The sequence below is a fragment of the Magnolia sinica genome, chromosome 12 (assembly GCF_029962835.1).
Source record: "Magnolia sinica isolate HGM2019 chromosome 12, MsV1, whole genome shotgun sequence".
NCBI classification, from domain to species: Eukaryota; Viridiplantae; Streptophyta; class Magnoliopsida; order Magnoliales; family Magnoliaceae; genus Magnolia; species Magnolia sinica.
In genome coordinates, this window is record NC_080584.1 from 47125970 (window position 1) to 47145309 (window position 19340).

The window sequence follows — 19340 nt, forward strand, 5'->3', positions numbered from 1 at the left end:
CCCGGTAGAACCAAATCAAAGTAGATGATTGAATGTCCAAGTTCAATGTCCAGTACTTGATTACAATGGTTCTAATTCTAATAGATTTTAAATTAAACCAAATAGGGCTTGCCTTAATTGATTTTGATTCCAAAGAAAGGGAATAACAATTCCTCTTTATCAAATCAGATTGGAATATAAGAAACAAAATCAATTAAAATAAAGCTAAGGAAAGAAGATATTAAATAAGCACACTTAGCTTAGATGAAGCACAGAATTATCTCTCAGAAGTTCGACGAAGATTGGCTTGAATACTATAATTAAATCGATAATTTTTTCTGAGATTCGTGCACTATTTATAGGTGAGAAGATCAGGTCTTCGACTGGTCTAGAGTGCTCTTCGACTAGTCGAAGCTCTAACAGATATTTGAAAAATTCGGCGGGATATACTTTGACCGTTCTACGACTGGTCGTAGCCCTCCTACGACTGGTCGTAGGTCCTGAATATCTTCACTGGACTTCGAGTCATAGATTCTACGACTGGTCGAAGATGCAGAAACACTGTTCCTACGACTGGTCGAACAGATTCCAGGACTAGTCGAAGGCTAACAGATTTTATCCGGAATTTGTAACAAACTTACGACTGGTCGAGGAATTTCTTAGACTGGTCGAAGCAAGTCTAGGACTAGTCGAAGAAGGCCTAGGACTAGTCGAAGAACAGACCAATCACATGTAAAATAACATTCGGCTTATGTATCCGAAATGACCTACTTCTAAGGTCAACCTATGGTCAAACAAACCTCAATCATGAAGTATAGACATTGAAACAAGAGACCATGAAGAATGAGCCTTGAAGTCTTGATGTAGATTATACCTTGAAGTAGCTCAATCTTGAAAGTGGCTTGAGTTTCAGCTTGAGTCTTGAGTTCAGCTTGACTTTCAACTTGAGTCTTGAGTTCAGCTTGAGTCTTGCCTTGTACTTTCTTTTCAGCTTGAGTCTTGTTTTGTGAGCAGTGCTTGTATTCAAGATCTTGAGTCTTGTCTTGTGAGCAGTGCTTGTTGTGAGCTTAGCTTATTCATGAATGTTGATCCTTGAGAAAGCTTCACTTATGCAAGTTATATATAACAGAGTATAATAGTGATTTTGGCACTACAAATTTGACAACAAAGAGGGATAGAAACTATAGCACTTACACTATTCCTATAAATTTAGATTTCATAAGGAATACATTATCAAAGAACTCTGCATCCCTAGCTCATATAATTGTATTTGGATCTAGAATATTATCCTTAGTCTTTAAAACTAGAAACGTATAGGCTGCACTATTTTGTGCATACCCTATAACTACACAGTCGATCGTTTTAGGGTCTAGCTTTCTTTTCTTAGTTTTAGGCAATCATACTTTAGCAAGACACCCCCACACTTTAATATATTTATAATTAGGAACATGATTCTTCCAAAGTTTGTAAGGTGTTTGTTTAGAAAACTTAGAAGGAATCCTATTTAAAATATAACAAGCAGACAAAATCGCTTCTCCCTACATATTTGAGGGTAAGCCTGAACTAATTAACATAACATTCATCATCTCCTAAAGAGTTTGTAAATGCTATTGTGTAAACCTACCACCCATTGTGTTGTCAAATTTTGTTGTGCCAAACCATTTAGTATTTGTATCATACCTTGAGTTGATGTGATCAGGTTCATACATTTCAAAGTTCTCTGGATCTTCATTGAACTTGCCCACATCTTCAAGTTGAAGTGAAGCATGTTGAAGTTCATAGTTTCAAGATCATATTTAAGAACTCAAGTTCAAGTTTGAAGTCCAACTACCGTATGTTAAAGACTTAAGAACTCAAGTGGAACTCAAGCTCAAGTTCAAGAGATCGAACTCAAGCTTCAAGTATCACAAGTGTTCAAGAATTTGAAGCGAATGATGTTTCAAGTGTTCCTACTCACAAACAGGTTTGGATAACCCTAGATTGACCCTAGATTGTGTCATATTTATTGCATATAGTACGTGGACCATTCCTTTTGTTTATAGGTCATTTTCTCGACTAGTCTTAGACCTTATTCGACTAGTCCAAGTACTGGCTCGACCAATCTAAGAGTTTTCTTGACCAGTCCAAGGTTTGTTGTGAATTTTCAGAATTTTCTATTAGACTCTCAACCAGTCCTGGAGACTGCTCGACCAGTCGAGTGAACAGTGCTCGACCAATTGTGCAGGCTTGACTCAAAGTCCAGTAATATTTCTGGGTCCCACTCGACCAGTCAAGTAACGATCTTATCTTATCGCGCCAAAAAATTTTAAAATTTTGTTGGTCCTTCGACCAGTCGAACCGACCACTAGGCTAGTCGAGCGAATAGTATTTTTGCCTATAAATTAAGGACGATTTTTAGAGTTTCATAACTCATTCCAAAAGATATTAAAGTCACAACTCTGAGAACTCAGTCCCTAGTACACGAGCAGAGTATGCTCAGTTGCTCGCTCGAATCGACTCGGAATTACTCGACTCAACTCGACTCGTCATGAGTTAGAGTTGAGTACGGTCGGTTTTTTAAGACTCATTTTGATTTTGAGTAGAGTACGAGTAGGGCGGTACTCGACTCGGTACTCGACTCGTGTACTCGACTTGTGTACTCGACTCATACTCAACTCGTGTACCCGTATATATAACCCGCCCCAAAAAATAACCCTAGTCCAGTCGTTTTTAAATAGCGCCCATTTGAAAACCCCCTTTCCTTCTTCCCTCCCAGCGCCCGTTCGAAAAAATCCTCCTCCCCCCCCCCCCCCCCCCCCTCTCTCCTCCCTCTCCTAGCGCTCGTCCGACCGCCCTCTTCTTCCCTCTCTCTCTCTCTCACTCCCATGTCCCCTGTTCGGCAGTGCTAGACCCTACCACTCGTCCCTGCGGCCTGTCTGGTGCCCTTGTCCGGTGCCAGAGCTCGTCCCTACCACTCGTCCGGTGCCGCAGCTCGTCCCTGCCACTCGTCCATCATCCCTACCTTGCACGCACATGTGAGTCCCTATACATACTTTCTTTTCTTTTTCTTTTTATTATTGTATGCGTTGGTTATTCTGAAATTTTCTTTTTTTCCTTTTTTTTGCAAGTGGAACCCTCGACTTGTGATTCAAATCTGCCCAAGATGGATAGAGAAATTGGCATCAAATTTTTTACCATGAGAATGGCCCACAATCTGTCCATTTTAGACAGCCACTTTGGACCATAAATTTGTCCCAGATCGCACCTTTAAATGGGCCTGAAAGCCACCCCAAATATGAACCGTTTGATGGCCCAGAAAACTGTCCAAACCAGGACCATTGGATGGTCCATGAATCTGTCCTTTTTTAGAACTTTAAATGGCTCAGGTATCTGTCCCATTTTGGACCACTAAATGACCCACTAACCAGTCCATTTTTGGACTATTAGACGGCCCACAAATTTGTCCAAAATATGGACCTTGGATGGCCACAAATCTGGCCAATTCTGGACCATTAGACGGTCCATAAATCTGTCCAAATCTGGACCCTTGAACAGCCATAAATATGTCCATTGATGAGCTATAAAAATTGTCCAAAATTGGGCCACATGATGACCTTTAAATTGGTCCTAATTAGACTGTAAATAGGGCATAAGAATCTGCCTAAATTAGGACCCTAAACACATATTAGCTACATAAGAATCTGCCCAAATCAGGACCCTAAACACATATTAGGTATATATGTTAATATAGAAATTGTTAATATAGAAATATGTAACTATAGAAATATGTTAATATAGAAATTGTTAATATGTTAATTATTATCCTCTACTATTCAAGTCACATGCCCTAATAATTATGTTTTCCATATTTCTTAATTTACTTTATAAATGATAGTTTACTTGTTACTTTGTTAGTGTTGAATGCTACCACTTTAAGATGCCTTTGGTTTTTCATTTTACATTTTGTTGTTAGTTAGCTAAATGATGAATGTCAATTTCAGCATGCTCCTTTGTTTGCATAGATATGAATTATTTGTATTATTCTAGTTGTAGTATAGGATAATCAGTTGCCCATTTGAGGATTTCTATGTTGCCAGACATAAATTCAGTGTGTTCTTGGATGCATAGAAATTCTTAAATTGTCCCTTTTTGGACAGTTCAGGGTTAGATATATTGTAATGTCTTCATGTATTTCAATTTAAATACATATGCCTATTCTGGTTTCGTCTCTCCTTTTCTCTCTGGATATATTTCATGTATTTATTTCCGTCGTTAAATATCTACACTTTGTGTTGATGATTAACATGGGAATCAAATGCAAGATTAATATATTCTTGAGAGATAAGGGGAGATGCTGCCAGAATTTTGGTGTAACATTTAAATTGGAAAATGAAGGCATTATAATCTATCCAACCTTAAATGAGTGACTGATTTAGACAGTTAAGTAAGTATGCCCGTCTAGCGGTCTAGCCATTTAGGTATAGCCATATAACATATCGAGAACTTTATTTTATAGATGACTAGTTAAGACGAAAGCCCAAATACTCCTGGAATGGGTGCATCAGCCACATCTCCTCTAATCGTAGAGGGAGACACAGACACGTCAACTGCATGCAAAGGGAAGAAGAAAAAATCAGCAGTGTAGGATGATTTCGAAGATATGACAGTTAACGGTATACAGAAGATAAAGTGTAATCACTGCAAAGGGTTATTTAGCAAGATTCCAAGAGGATCTACGACACATCTAATTAGACATTCGAAGACGTGTCCTAAGAGACCAAGACTCCCTCCTCCCGGCCAACAGTTGTAGTCATTTATGAGGTCAGAAAGGGACAACTCCCAAGGCGCAGTGTCCACTCATAAGTTTGGCAAAGAGAAGCTGAATGAGTGGTATGATAGATTAGTAATTTTGGAATAAAAACTTTTCAGAATAATAGAAAGTAAAGGGTTCAGGGCTTTCTGTCAATTTCTTAACCCTCGGGCCGAGAATGTCTCCTGCATCACAATGCAGAGAGAGTGCATGAAGATGTACACAAAGGAGAAGATGAAACTAAAAGAAGTATTGGATTCAATGTCCAGAATAGCTTTGAGGTCTAATTTATGGACGACGTCCAATCAAAGAAAATGGTACATTTCATTAACCGCTCACTATGTCGATAAGGATTGGAAACTATGCAAGAGAATTTTGAACTTTTGCAACCTTCCTCATCCACATACTGGTTTACTTATTTCAGATTGTATCTATAGTTGTCTAGAAGGCTGGGGCATTGAGAAGAAAATTTTAGCAATAACTTTATATAAGGCTTCTGCAAATGATAGTGTCATTTCATTACGTAACCGAAATTTATTTTTTGCAAGAAAAATATTTCAGGTCAGATGTTATGCCCATATTGTAAATTTGATTATACATGAAGGGCTAAAAGAAATTGACAATAATATAGAGAACATAAGAGAAAGTGTGAAATATATAAAGGGATCGCCATCGAGACTGAGTGTATGGAATGACATCATCCAATGTTTGAATGTGTCATCTAAAAAATGTTGAAGTTGGATATCTGTACACGTTGGAACTCAACCTATGAAATGTTAGATACAGTAATGGAATTACAGCTTACATTTTCTAAATACGCAGCGCGTGACAGAACGTATGCTTAGTTGCCGAGCACGATGATTGGGCCAAAGCACAACAAGTTCATACATTTCTCAAAGTTTTCTATGATCATACGAAGATTTTTTCTGGGAATTAGTATCCAACCGCGAATCTGTTTCTTCCGTCTCTTTGCAAGATTAAGGATGCTCTACAGAAAAGTGCCAGTGCGGGTCCAGATTTCATACGCCAGATGACAGTTGGTATGGAGACGAAGTTCGATAAATACTTGGATGAATATCATCTGTTGATGTCCTTGGCAATTGTTCTTGATCCTCATAATATGGGGTTGGTTAGCTTTATTTTCATGAAGCTTTATCCTACTGAAAGAGCAATAGCAGAGACGTCTAAGGTTCGTCAAGCCCTTGAAGATTTGTGCAAATCGTATTTTAATACTTTACCTGCAGCAGGTGTTGAAGAAAGTAGAGATGCGAATATTTTTGTACTTGGTAATCCAGATGTGCTAAACAAATAGATTCATACTTGGCACAAGCACAAATGGAAGTTGATACTAAGGAATCAGAGCTAGAAATGTACCTCAAGGAGCCAATCGTAGTACGATCCAAATTTGATGTGCTGGAATGGTGGAAGATGAGGGTTAGTAAATCAAAATATCTTACATTATCTGTGATGGCACGGGACATATTATCAATACCAGTTTCAACAGTGGCATCAGAATCCACATTCAGCACAGGGAGCAGGGTTGTGAGCAAGTATCGAAGCTCACTTTTACCAAATACAGTTGAAGCATTGATTTGTACGCAAGATTGGTTGCACCCGATATGGGGAGGAGATATGAATGATAATGATGAAGAAGAGGAGATTGAGATTCGTGACAAGTCTCTACTTGCAGATCAGTAATTATTTTCGGTTCTTCAATTCTTTTGGGTTGAAAGTTGAATGATCTGTAATATTATTTCACTGCAACTGCAAACATGAAAGTGTTGGTCCTTTTGGAATGTGGTTTGGAAAACTTTGACTCTTTGATATTTATTTACATATGTCTCTTCATTTGCTTTTATTTTTGAATTTTGCTACATTTATATTGCTTTCTTTTGTTCCTATATCAAGTTCAAATTATTTATCAATATTCTGATTTTTTTATTAAAAATTGAGTGTAGATATGTCATCATTTGACCCATCGACAAACATTTGGGACTATGCTTCCCTAGTTGAATCACCACCAAGGTCTGAAAAAATAAAGATTAAGTGTAGTTTGTGTGGCGTAAAGTTTGTGAACAAGACTAATCGCTTTTGCTTACACTTGTCACGTCGAGGTGGGGATGCAAAACCATGCCCCTAAGTATGTCCAAATTTTTTTTCAAGCTCTATTAAATTCAAATAGAAAACCTTCTACTCCATCCAAACCTTCTGCTTTTGGATCTAATACACGAATGACATCCACAAAAGATGCAGAGGAGGAAGCCAGATTAAAAGCTTTAAAGGAAGAACAATTCAACTCGCCTTAAAACACAGTATGGAAGATGTTTTTAGACTTCAACGATATTCGAGACAAAGACAACACGATGTTGAAGCAAGGTCGAGTACGACAAATAAGAAGAAGAAAAAGAGTAACAAATTCAAATTCCTGACCCGTCTCGGTGAATTTTATAAGGCATTGGGTACTACATACAATTCTTCACATAAAGAAAGTTTGAAAAATCTAGTTCAAAGTGTAAAAGAGCACGAAGGAAATATCTCTTCGCCTTCTGACTCAGAAGAAGTGAACCAATATGTATATGAAAAAATAGATAGCAGTTCTGATGGATCAGATGACAATACAGGAAGGTACTCCTCTTATAGAGGTTATTAGTTATAAATTGTCATTTTGAACAATGTAATGTAAATATGTTAATGTAATTATCGAAGTTTTTCAATCATAAATTATGTACATTTTACATATTTTATTGCTTCGGTCAACTTTGAATTCCAATTGACAATCGAATTGAAATTCAAATGAATCTCAATTTATAACTCGAACTCGGCTCAAAGCTCGAACTCGTTGCTTGAAAACCCTGCTCGAATTGGGCTTAAATTCAGACTCGGACTCGAACTCGCCTCGAATACTCGGACTCTACTCGACTCGATTTCTGCTCGTACTCGGGCGAGTAGAGTACGAGCAGGGATTCCATGCTCGATGGCCGAGCAGATCCGAGTACGAGTAGGACTCGGGCATTAATAGCCGAGTACGAGTAGGGCGATACTTGGCTCGGCTCAACTCGTGTACAGCTCTATCAGTCCCCATTATTGTGAAGCTATTGTGAGGTATTTGTAAATTATTTTAATAGTTTTTTTAGTTATTCAATTCTTTGATCTTTTGATTCCATTCTATTTGATATTAAAGGGAATTTTTGAATTTAACCCTTTGTGAGATCCAAGAAGTTGAATCCAAAGTAGCCTAAGGTTGGATTTAAATTAAAATTCATTTAAACCTAGAACCCTATCATTCAAAAGATTGAACATTGAACATTGAACATTCCACGTCTCCAAAGAATCGATTCTACTGGGCTACAATGAAGTACTTTCTTCAGATAAGTATAATTTCAATTTTCTGTATTTGGTTTATAAGATTGCTAAAAAATCTTTCATTTTTGGTTTTGACTGAGATAGCCAGAAAATCTCAGTGAGTGGGATTTTTAATTGTAGTAGCCCTTTGAAAACATAATTGTGAAAGTTTTGGGTGAACCTTGGAAAACCTATTTCATAGTGAAAGTCAATATCCCGTGGGTGAGGATATTGAGAGTGGAGTAGTTGTGTGGCTATTTTTTAACAGTTGGTGTACACATAAGCAAACCACTATAATTGCTGGAGTTGTGGTAAATGTTTATTATTGTGCATTTGTAGTGAATGATTGTAATTTATTTTTTGCACATGTGGTGAATGTTGTAATAAAGTAAATATTTATTTTTATTTTATTCTTTATTCCTCTGTATTGGTTTAGGACTTTGATAACAGACCGTTCTAGAAATCAGGTTGTCCTACCGTAAGCCTTTGGTTTTTGGTGTAAGGTTGTCCTTAAAAATAACATTTGTATCAACTTCTTAATACTTGTGCATTTGAGGCTGCTATTTAGAATTGATAAGTACTATCTTTTTCTATTTCTTTCTTAATTCTGCATTTAAATTTTAATTTGGCATAGTCCTATTCACCCCAGCTCGGCCTTTTCAGAGTTCTATTCTTATGTTATACTATTTCATTTTATTTTGATGTATACGGAGCTGTAGTTTCATGAACTATCTCACTCTTTTCACATAATTCTTTAAATTGTAAAGATTTATACTCACCTCCTCTATCTATTGTAAGTCGTTTAATTGTTATACTTAACTGATTTTCAACTTTAGTTTTATATTCAGAAAAAGCATCTAAAACTTCATCTTTGTTTCTTAATAGATAGACTTTAGTAAATCTAAAGTAGTTATCTACAAAAGTTATGTAATATCTTTTTCCACCTCTAGACATGTGATTTCTAAAATCACCTAAGTCACTGTGTATCAACTCTAATAGAACAGAGGATCGTTCTATTTATTTAAAGGGTTTTCTAATAAATTTTGATTTTACACATGTTTTACATTTATCTAATTCTCCATTAGATATACTAAGTAATAAGCCTAATCTTTTCATTTTCATCAAAGATAATACATTCACATGACTTAATTTACTATGTCATAGATAAAAGGGTTCAACGATATAAATAGAACTGGATATCTTCTTATTATTATCATTAGATACATTTACAATGAATAGACCATCACTACAATATCCCTTACCAACAAAAGTTTCATTCTTAGTCATTACAAGTTTATCTGAATTAAATACTAACTTGACACTAGCCTTATTAAGGAGCGAACTAGAGACCAAGTTTCTTCTAATGTCAGGCAATGTAGGATATCATTCAATATCAGAGTCTTTCTAAAAGTAAGTTTTAGAAGTATTTTCCATTTCCTTACAACTAGAGACATTCTAGCATTACCCATGAACACCTGTTCATCATCTTCTGATAGTTGGTAGGAGGTAAACATGCTATGATCCTTACACCCGTGCCTATTTGCACGAGTGTCTAGTACCCACTCTAAGTTGTTTATAAGGAAGACTTTTGACACCATGGCTACTACCATGTCAGACTCATTGCCTACTTCTGTAAGATTAGCCTGCAGCTTATCTTTATTTTTCTTAAGCCTGCAGGTTTTAATGTAATGCTCACGCTTTTCATAGTTGTAACAATTTTCCTTTTTCATGAATTAATTGTTTGCATTCTTCTTTTTGAGTATGTGTTCATTGGCATAATGTCCATGTTTACCACAGTTAAGACATTTACCATTTTTATTCTTATTGTTTTCCCGACTTAATTCCATAAGATTCGCCTTTGAATCTATCTCATATGCATTTTCTTTTTTGTCCCTGTTTCTATTAGCCTCCTCTATTCGTAGATGTACGGTTGTAGTTTCCAATGAAATACCGTTCTTTGTATGTTTCAGTTTATTCTGATACTCTTTCTTACAAGGCGGTAGCTTTTTTATCAGCACTCCTGACAGAAATGTTTCATCCAACTTAATTCCTTCTGATGATAGTTCATAAACTAGATTTTGAAAATCATGAATCTGATTAGTGACAAGTTTATCATCTATCATTTCATAGTGTAGGAAATTAGTGATTGCATGTTTCTCAATGCCTACATCTACCAAAATGTACTTATTTTCCAAAGCAGTCCATATATCTTTAGCAGACTCATAATAAGCATACGCATCATATACTTCGTTAGACAAAGAGTTCAGAATATAATTTTTACAATTATTTTCATCTGCTACTTCAATTTGATTTGTTAGATCTATTGTAAATGATTCAGACAGTATGTATGAAACTTTAAGGGTAGTCAGTGCAAACATAAGTTTTGTTTCCATCGTTTAAAGCATTGTCTAGCGAACAGTTCAATTTTGGCTAACTCGGCAGAAGCATTAACTGTTTCGGTGGCCATAGTCTATGTAATTCAACAATTTCAATTTTAAGATTGTTGGAATATTTGGTTGAATCAAATAGAATATTTAAAATCAAGAACCAAAAGGAAAAAAGAAAATTAAATTTGAGATAGAAAATTTATATATTTAAATCGAGGCGTGATGTGAGTCACTCGGCTTGAAATCGAATTTTCTCCCCTTAGACAGTGTCCCAAGTGTAACAGGTTTTCAGAGCAATCGACCTCCAGGATACAACGATTATAAGCCGGTCCTAGTGGTGCACTCACTGTACGCAAGCTTGAACCACTTGCAGTTTAACCCAAAAGTGCTGAGTTGACTCAACAACGAACTCAGCAATCAAAACTTATAAACCATAAGTCAAAGAGAGTTTTAAGAAGATAAGAAAGATTTTCGTCATTTTGAAACTGGAACGAAAGTCTTTATATAGACTCCGAAGTGGTGCATTAAGCACCCTTTTAAAAGGGTTAGGTCCATTGGGTTTAAACCCAACAGGTATGACCAACCGAACAGTCACATCTCTCTGGTTTAAAATGAAAGGCACAAGCGTGAGTACACTCTCACAAATAAAATCCCGCGAGTACCCAGACATACACACTTACACGAGTACACCTGCACCCATGCTTAGCCCATCCAAGCCTGTCCCATCCCATCGCATCGTGTCCCGCACACGGACTCGGCTCAGATCGGCACGGCACGGCTCAACTTGGCACGCGTGCGCGTGTGTGGTCAATGGCATATATTAGAGCTATTGGCATAACCCCCCATAGGACCAAATTCACTTACCCCCTGAATGGGGCTGAAGCCCCATGGCAAAAAGCCCTATCTTATATACAAGAAAATTTTTCTTTAGGAAATCCGATGTGGGACAAAACCCATAACTCAAAACATTAGAAATTTCAAATGTAAAAAGAAAACAAAATATTTTAAATTTAAATATAAATTTTGAAACAAAATACAACAGGTAGAGCTGGGCATCAGATTAGGTTCAACTCGACCAGATCCGAAATTCCACATGCTTGACCCGAATCCGATCTGATCCGTGCCCGGATCTAGGCCACATGATTCGGACAGATCCGATGCAGGGTTTCTGTGACTCGAACAGTGACCGACTCGGTTAGGAAAACCAAGTTTGATCCGGTTGGGTAGAATTCAAATATATAAATTTAATTAAATTGTTTCATGTTATGTGGTCTACTTTAACCTTTAATATACTTACTTTTTGTACTCAATGGGTAAAATAATATGTAAAAATTGATGAACGGCTTAGATAAAATATACACATCAAGGTGGGCCTCACATGGTTATGAAAAAACTTTCAATCAACCGTGTCCAGCATTTTTATTGAATCGAATCTTTAACGTGCAGTGCACAAAATCAAACTACTTGCCTTTAACGCAAGCAGAGCTCTACAGGGGGATTTCTTAATCCAAGTGAGCAAGGCCTATAGATCTAATCATAGGGTATGTGTTATATCAAAACCGTTCATCTATTTTCCAAGCTTGTCTTAAGGCTTGAGACGAAAAATAAGATGGATCTAACTATCGAGTAGACCACACGAATGGTTTAACAGTGAAAATCATTCTATGCTGCTATTTGTGGTGTGGGCCACATGATGTTTGGATATTATATATTTTTGGAATAATACTCTATAATTATCTCTAAAAGTATATGAACGGTGTAGATATGATAAATACATCACTGTGGGCCCCATACCTTTGATCTCCTTTGAACCGTCCGTACAGCACGGAGCTCGAGGAGCACTTGCAGCTCGAGAGGGCAGACGTAGTACAGCTGTACTCTGTACTGGAAGTCTGGAAACAGACTGGCTACTCCCCTTGCCACCGAACGTCCGTGCTCAGTGGGCCCCACCATGACGTATGTGTTCCATCCATGCCCTCCATCTATTTTTATAGATCATTTTAAGTCATTAGAAAAAAAATAAAGTATATTGAAATCTCAAGTGGACCACATTATAGAAAACAGTATTAAATGAATTTTGACCATTAAAAACGTTATGTAGGCCATAAAAGTTTACATGCATTGTGGGCCCCAGTGGCATTCATGCATTGTATCCACCCCGTCCATCTCTTTTGAAACATAATTTTAGGGCATTATCCCAAAAATGGAGTATATCCAAACCTCAAATGGACCACACCACCAGAAGCAGTGTGAATTGAATGTCTACCATTGAAAATTTCTTGGTGACAACATAGGGTTTAGATCAAGCTAATATTTGTGTTTTCCCTTCATCCATGTCTTTCTGATGTTATGAACAGGTTGGATGACAAATAAACATCATTAAGGGCCTTAGAAAATTTTCAACGGTTGAAATCAATACTTCCACCTTTTCCCGTGGTATGGTCCACTTGAGCTTTGTATATGCATCAATTTCGGGTTGAACCATAAAATGATTTGGCAAAACAAATGGACAGCATGGATGAACTACATGCATTCATGGTGGGCCCAACTGAGTTTACTTAGTGCGATAAGAGCGTAGTAACTCAGTGCGCTCCAAGAAGTACCACCTAATATAGGTTATATAGCTCACCCATCTATACATACCTGCTCCAGGTACGTGTCGCTCGAAGACAAGCACTGACGCTCTTTGAGCTCCAAGTTGTACAAATGGTCCAAAGGAGATCAAAGTTACCTGGCCCCACAGTGATGTATTTATCATATCTACACCGTTCATCTAGTTTTAGAGATCATTTTAGAGCATTATCCGAAAAAATGAATCAGATCCAAAGATCATCTAGACCACACCATAAATTGTAGCGGTGGACCACACATAAATTACAGCAGAGATGATGATTTTCACCGTTAAGCAATTTGTAGGGCCACCATAATGTTTATTTTCCATCCAATCTAATCCGTTCTTAAGGTCACAAAGACCTGAATGAAGTGGAAAAACAAATTTCATGTTAATCCAAAACTTCTGTGAACCCAAAAAGGGTTTCAATGGTAGACGTTCAATACCCCGCTGCTTTCCATGGTGTGGTCCACTTAATGGTTAGATCTGTTTTATTTTTGTCCCAACCCTTAATATGATATGGCCAATTAGATGGAGGGTTTGGATATAACACATACCTCATGATTAGAGCCACAGAACTTGCTAATATTACACTAGCCAATCCGCTTCCGTCTATGAGTCTAGCTGTCAAGACGACGCCTGTAAATGCGGTATGCTGACCTTCTTCCATCCTACCAGTCTCTTCCTCTTTCTCTCTTCAGTCCACCGCTATCCAACATATCTTGGTGTATATTTCTCTTACAGAGAAGTCTCCAACATCTAACGGCAGAAAGAGGTATTTGATCTACCGCATATCTAACTAATCTTCTACTCACCTTCATCTTCAACAGAAAAGGGGAGACAGGTATAAAGAGAGAGAGAGACAGATATAAAGAGAGATAGAGAGAGAGTTGGGGGCTAAAGTGTATGTTGGGCGGGTTTTTTTTGGCGCCAAATGAAAAGCCAAAATATAAGGATATTTTCTAAAATAAAGGGATATTTACATCCCGCGTCGGGTCGGGTCAGACCCTTCCGGTCCAAATTTTCGGATCGGTTCTGTCCGGATACACCACTATCCGAACCTGATCCGAAAAATGATCGGATCTGGATGGACAGACTCGATCAGGCCGATCTAAACCGTCGGTTCTGTTCGGAACGATACCGAGTCGGGTCGAATCGGGTCGGATCCGCCAGATCGGGTCCAACATGCCCACCTTTAACAACAGGGTGGGCACAAGTCCCTTTTTTAAAAGATTTTGCAATTTCCTAAATGTGAGCCTAAGGTATAAGGCCCAGCTATAGTGGATGGGCATTTTCATCCTCTGAAAGTTTTTTTTTTTTTTTTTTTTCCAAGCAGAATCAGGGCTATAATTCCTTAAACGTGGTTCACATGGACTCTTGTGACAACAAGACACAATACGGGGCCACCAAAACCCATGGATATGCAATAGGAAAGTAAAATTCAAATTGACAAATGATACTTAAAAGATAAAGATAAGGTTTTTAGTGGACGCGGAGGAAGTGGATTACGTGTTACCGGGACTACACGTTAGTGGGTGGTGACCTGACTGTGGGGCCACCTTGATGGACGACATGGTATATCCAAGCCATCCATCAGTTTTCTTATCTCAATTTAGAACATCGACCCAAAGTAGAAACAAATCTCAAGTAGACCACACAGCAAGAAACGGTGGTTATTGAACACCCACTGTTTAGAAAATTCCTATTTGCCATCCACATTGTTGGTAAGGCCACACAAATTTAAACGGAGGGAAAACACAAATATCAGCTTGATACAAAACATTTCATCGCCGCAAGGAGTCTGCTGCTTGAGTCCACGCTGACCACCAAAACTCAGCTCCATCAGTGATTTGAATGGACCATATGATTTAAAAAAATGTCCTATTTCTCTTGGTGTTATTTCTTGGTGTGGCTCATGTGCATAACGGATGGGCGTGATTTTTGAATCCTAAGGTTAACTTTTGGTGGTTATGCAATGGAGAATGCGTGATAGGGAGAGGTATTTTTTTGCTTATCCCTTGATCTTAACCATTACCTATTACCTCTCTCTCCAAATTATTTGTTAGAGTTGTCCAATCCATATGATTTTTGCCATTTGAGACATCTAATTTTGGGCCTCCCCTGATTGATTTGGTCATTGTTATTAAATGTGCCACTTGTGGCAACGGTCCTGAAGAATAATTAAGATATATGGAACAAACATCAGCATATAGGATTGTACAATCTACATACTTACGGGGATGCACTACAACTTTCATGGGTTCCACATTTTACGAGGGTTAGAGAGATTGATGCACCATACTGATCTCAAAATAGAAAAGTGATGACCTACAGCCGGCTGCATCCTTAACTAGCATGCAGCATTATGTTTCTACCTAGAGTGTGGCTTGTGCAGGACATGTGAGCCATGTAGAAGGTGGGTCCCACCATGAAGAGCCCATCTGAGTGGATCAGACTGCTTTTCGTGTCAGATCATCTTTATGTCATGGCCCAGCCTGTGTATGAGCCACGGTGTTCCAATTGTTCTTTATTTCATTGTTAGTTTGGCCTGGCAAATGAGCAGCTACGTAGACTGCCTACAAGAAAAACAAGAGGTGAGAGAGAGAATATAGGTAAAAATATATTGGAGGGAAGTTTTCTTGGGCCCATACAGCATAACCTCTAACAAACATATTGGAGGAAAACTTTTTTTTTTTTTTTTTCTTTGAGGAAATGTAGGAGCACCTCACCTAAACTTTGTTGAAAAAGAAAACAAACATATACAATTTTCAGGCGAGCACAACAAAAAAGGCTGAGCCTCACATCGTATATCCCAACCACAACTTTGAAAAACATCCAACAACACCTCTAATTATACGCACTCTGCAGCCGGGAAAAAAAAAAAAAAAAAAACACCGACGCCATAAAAAAGGCTCAAATGAGGAGCATATCCAAGGATCTCATCGAGAAAAACCGGACCGAAAACACCAGCAAAAAGAGCATTTGCAAACTGTGGACAGACTTGAGAGAACTAAATCAATCCAGCTTCCATGAAGCACCCTACTTGCGAATTGAACGGATCCTTTTGAGCAATAAAAAAACATCCAGCCTAACAAAAGATATTGCACAAGCAGTAGAGCCCATAAACCCCAAGGTTAAGCAGCATAAGGCCTAATTTCCAGCTGGAAACCATTCTCCACCCTTACTCTAGAGCCACCCTTGCTCTGCACCTGCATGGATCAAACACTGCCTGTCTTCCTACAATTTGCTATTCCACTACAACCCAGCTGCAAACAATCACTAATATATGCGGCATCCAACTGTATACAAGCTCCAATGCATATCAAATATACCTAAACCTTGAAGCAATTCCATTGCAGATCACTAGCAAACACCCCGAATTTCTGGTCAGGCAGCGGTGGCGGACAAGCAAAGAGAGGCGTAGTTGGGTTTTTGGTCGGGCAGGGTGAGTAGAGGGAGGGAGGTAGAGCCACTGCAGCGGATGGCGAGACGAGCAGATCGAGGAGGGCAACTCACTAGCTGGCTCCGAGTAGAGGAGGGTGAGTTGTCGAAACTCGCTGCTATTGGGCGAGATGAGCAGAGAGAGGAAGGCAGAGCTAGGGCAAGTCCGGGATGAGCAGAGAGAGAATGAGGTAGAGAGCTAGGGGCGGCCAGGTGGGAGTCCGGGACGAGAGAGAGAGAGAGAGAGAGAGAGAGAGAGAGAGAGAGCTAGGGGCGTCGGGCGGGTGTTTTTTCAAAATAAAGGGAAAGGGGTAGATTTAGGGTTTTTTATTTGACCGAGTCAAGCTGAGTTCAAGCCATGTATCGATTCAAGCTGAGTCGAGCTCTGTCTAGCTCGAACTCGGCTCAAACTCAATTTCGAGCTCTAAAAACCAACTCGACTCAGATCGAACTCAGCTTCGAATTGAGATGAGTCGAGCGAGTTGACCGAGCTAGCTCGGTTCGTGTACACCCCTAGATATCACTATGAAAGTAGAAATTGCAAGAGATAGAGAGAATACCCGATTCGAACAAGCCTCGAATCTCCCCTTAAAAGCCCTTATATGAACGAATTAAAAAGCTCTTAGATACACCCTAATCCCGATTACACTCATATTTATAGCCTCTGGGTGTATCATAATCGGAATAAGAAACAAATCCTGCATATATGCAACTCTGTGTAAATCTACGTGATCATTTGATGGCACCTTCAATGGGACTTCGATGGAATCGAATAACCTTCGATTGCATCAAACTAAACCCCAAACGTTACAGCAATAAATCATGGATTTTTCGGATCATTCTGATGGTATCGATGAGGCCTTCGATGGCATCGTACTTCTTTCAATAACATTGAACCTCTTTCAATGATATTGAGCAGGATACCTAAAGTGTTCAGCAACTAACATGAGAAATTTTGGATTTTTACGATGGCATCAAGTCGGACTTCAATGGCATCAAACTGTCATCAACAGTCATGTTGATTTACAGATTTAAGACATCAATCAACAATTAGGAGATGATTGATTAAGGCCCATGAAATCATGCTAAGTTGAGATCTCGTATATGAAAAACAAATGGTCTGTTGGGTGCAGAAGATAGTGTATGTTAGCCAGCTCAAGCAACATTAGATCTCGTATATGAGAAACAAATGGTCTATTGGGTGTAAAAGATGGTGTATGTTAGCCCGCTCAAGCAGCATATACCATTAATGGCTAAGGTTGTCACTTCAATCCAAACCCATCATCAACTTTCACTCTCCAGAGCACTAAAATCACAACACTTTTGGAATCAAAATTGAAAACCCAAATAGAAAATCACAAGAAGTCATGACCCTTCTTGAGATTGCATATGACAGTAGTTCATCACATTATTCAATACCTTCAAGGTACCCTCAATCAGGCGCTTCTCTGTCCATCATCGCATGATCTACAATTATCTGCTTGCTTTGATGCAAACTGGGCAAGTTGTCCCATTTCACGACGGTCCATCACTGGCTACTGTGTTTTCTTGGGACAATCATTGGTTAGCTGAAAGTGTAAGAAGTAAACCAAGGTATCTAGATCCAGCACAAAAGTTGAATACGGTACAATGGCAGAAGTATGTAGTAAAATTACTTGGTTCCGGGGATTGTTGACAGATCTTGGGATTGATTTTGTTTTTGCCAACTTCATTATATGTTGATAACCTTAGTGCTATTCAGTTGGTTTCCAATCCAGTATTTCACAAGCGCAATAAACACATTGAAGTTGAATGTCACTTTGTGAGAGAAAAATACACAACTGGAATCATTTCTCTTCCTCATGTGACATCAGAGCTACAACTTGCTGATTTATTTACCAAAATTATGATCTCATACCGTCATAGGTTTATATCGTGGCAAATTGATGTTGGTTCATTATCCCACATCAGTTTGAGGGGGGTGTGAGAATATTGTGTATATGGGTTATCATTAGGTATAACATACTATGTATAGAGGAGCTCTAAATAACCTTCCTTGTATAGTCTTGTAGAGAGGTCATTTAAACCCACTTTTGAGTTTAAAGCAATACAGAAAAACAATTGGATAATTCTCCAAATTCTTAAGTTTACAATCAGAGCATATATTAGTTTCCGATAAAAGTCAATAGGAAACAATGGATCTGTGAATTCAGTTTGTTGCAGTCGACGATCAGGCAGATGGTAATCTGGTGTTACAACAAGATGGTGGAATTGGACAATCGAAAACAATGGTCTATGGTGGTGAGTTGTGGAGGTTTTGATCTAGCAATGGAGAGGTGGAGGCATTGATTTGGACAGGAGATTATGAAGATGTGTGAGGTACCGGAACTGTAAAGAGCCACAAAGATGTTTGTGTGCCATCAAACCCTTCCATCGATTGTGTACTCATTTAGGGTCAGAGCACCAAAATCAGCCAGATCCAAAACTCAGGTTGCCATACAATGGAGGGTAATAAGGAACTGTTGAGCCAATGGTGGCAATGGGCGAGGCTGCCCACATAATCCACATGAGCCCAACCCAGCTTTGGGTTGGGCTTGGATCTATTAGCTTAACCTGTGGGCCAACCTTGGGTTCAAATCATTTCAGCCAGACATGGCCCAGGCCAGCCTAACTGAACCGGACTTTATATGTACACTTGTCTTTCGAACTTGCATATTCCAATCCTTACGCAACAAATCCATCTAAAATATAGACTGTTGGTTTCTTTCGAATCTATCAATTTTCCGGCGCTGCTGGGATGGGTCTGTTGTGG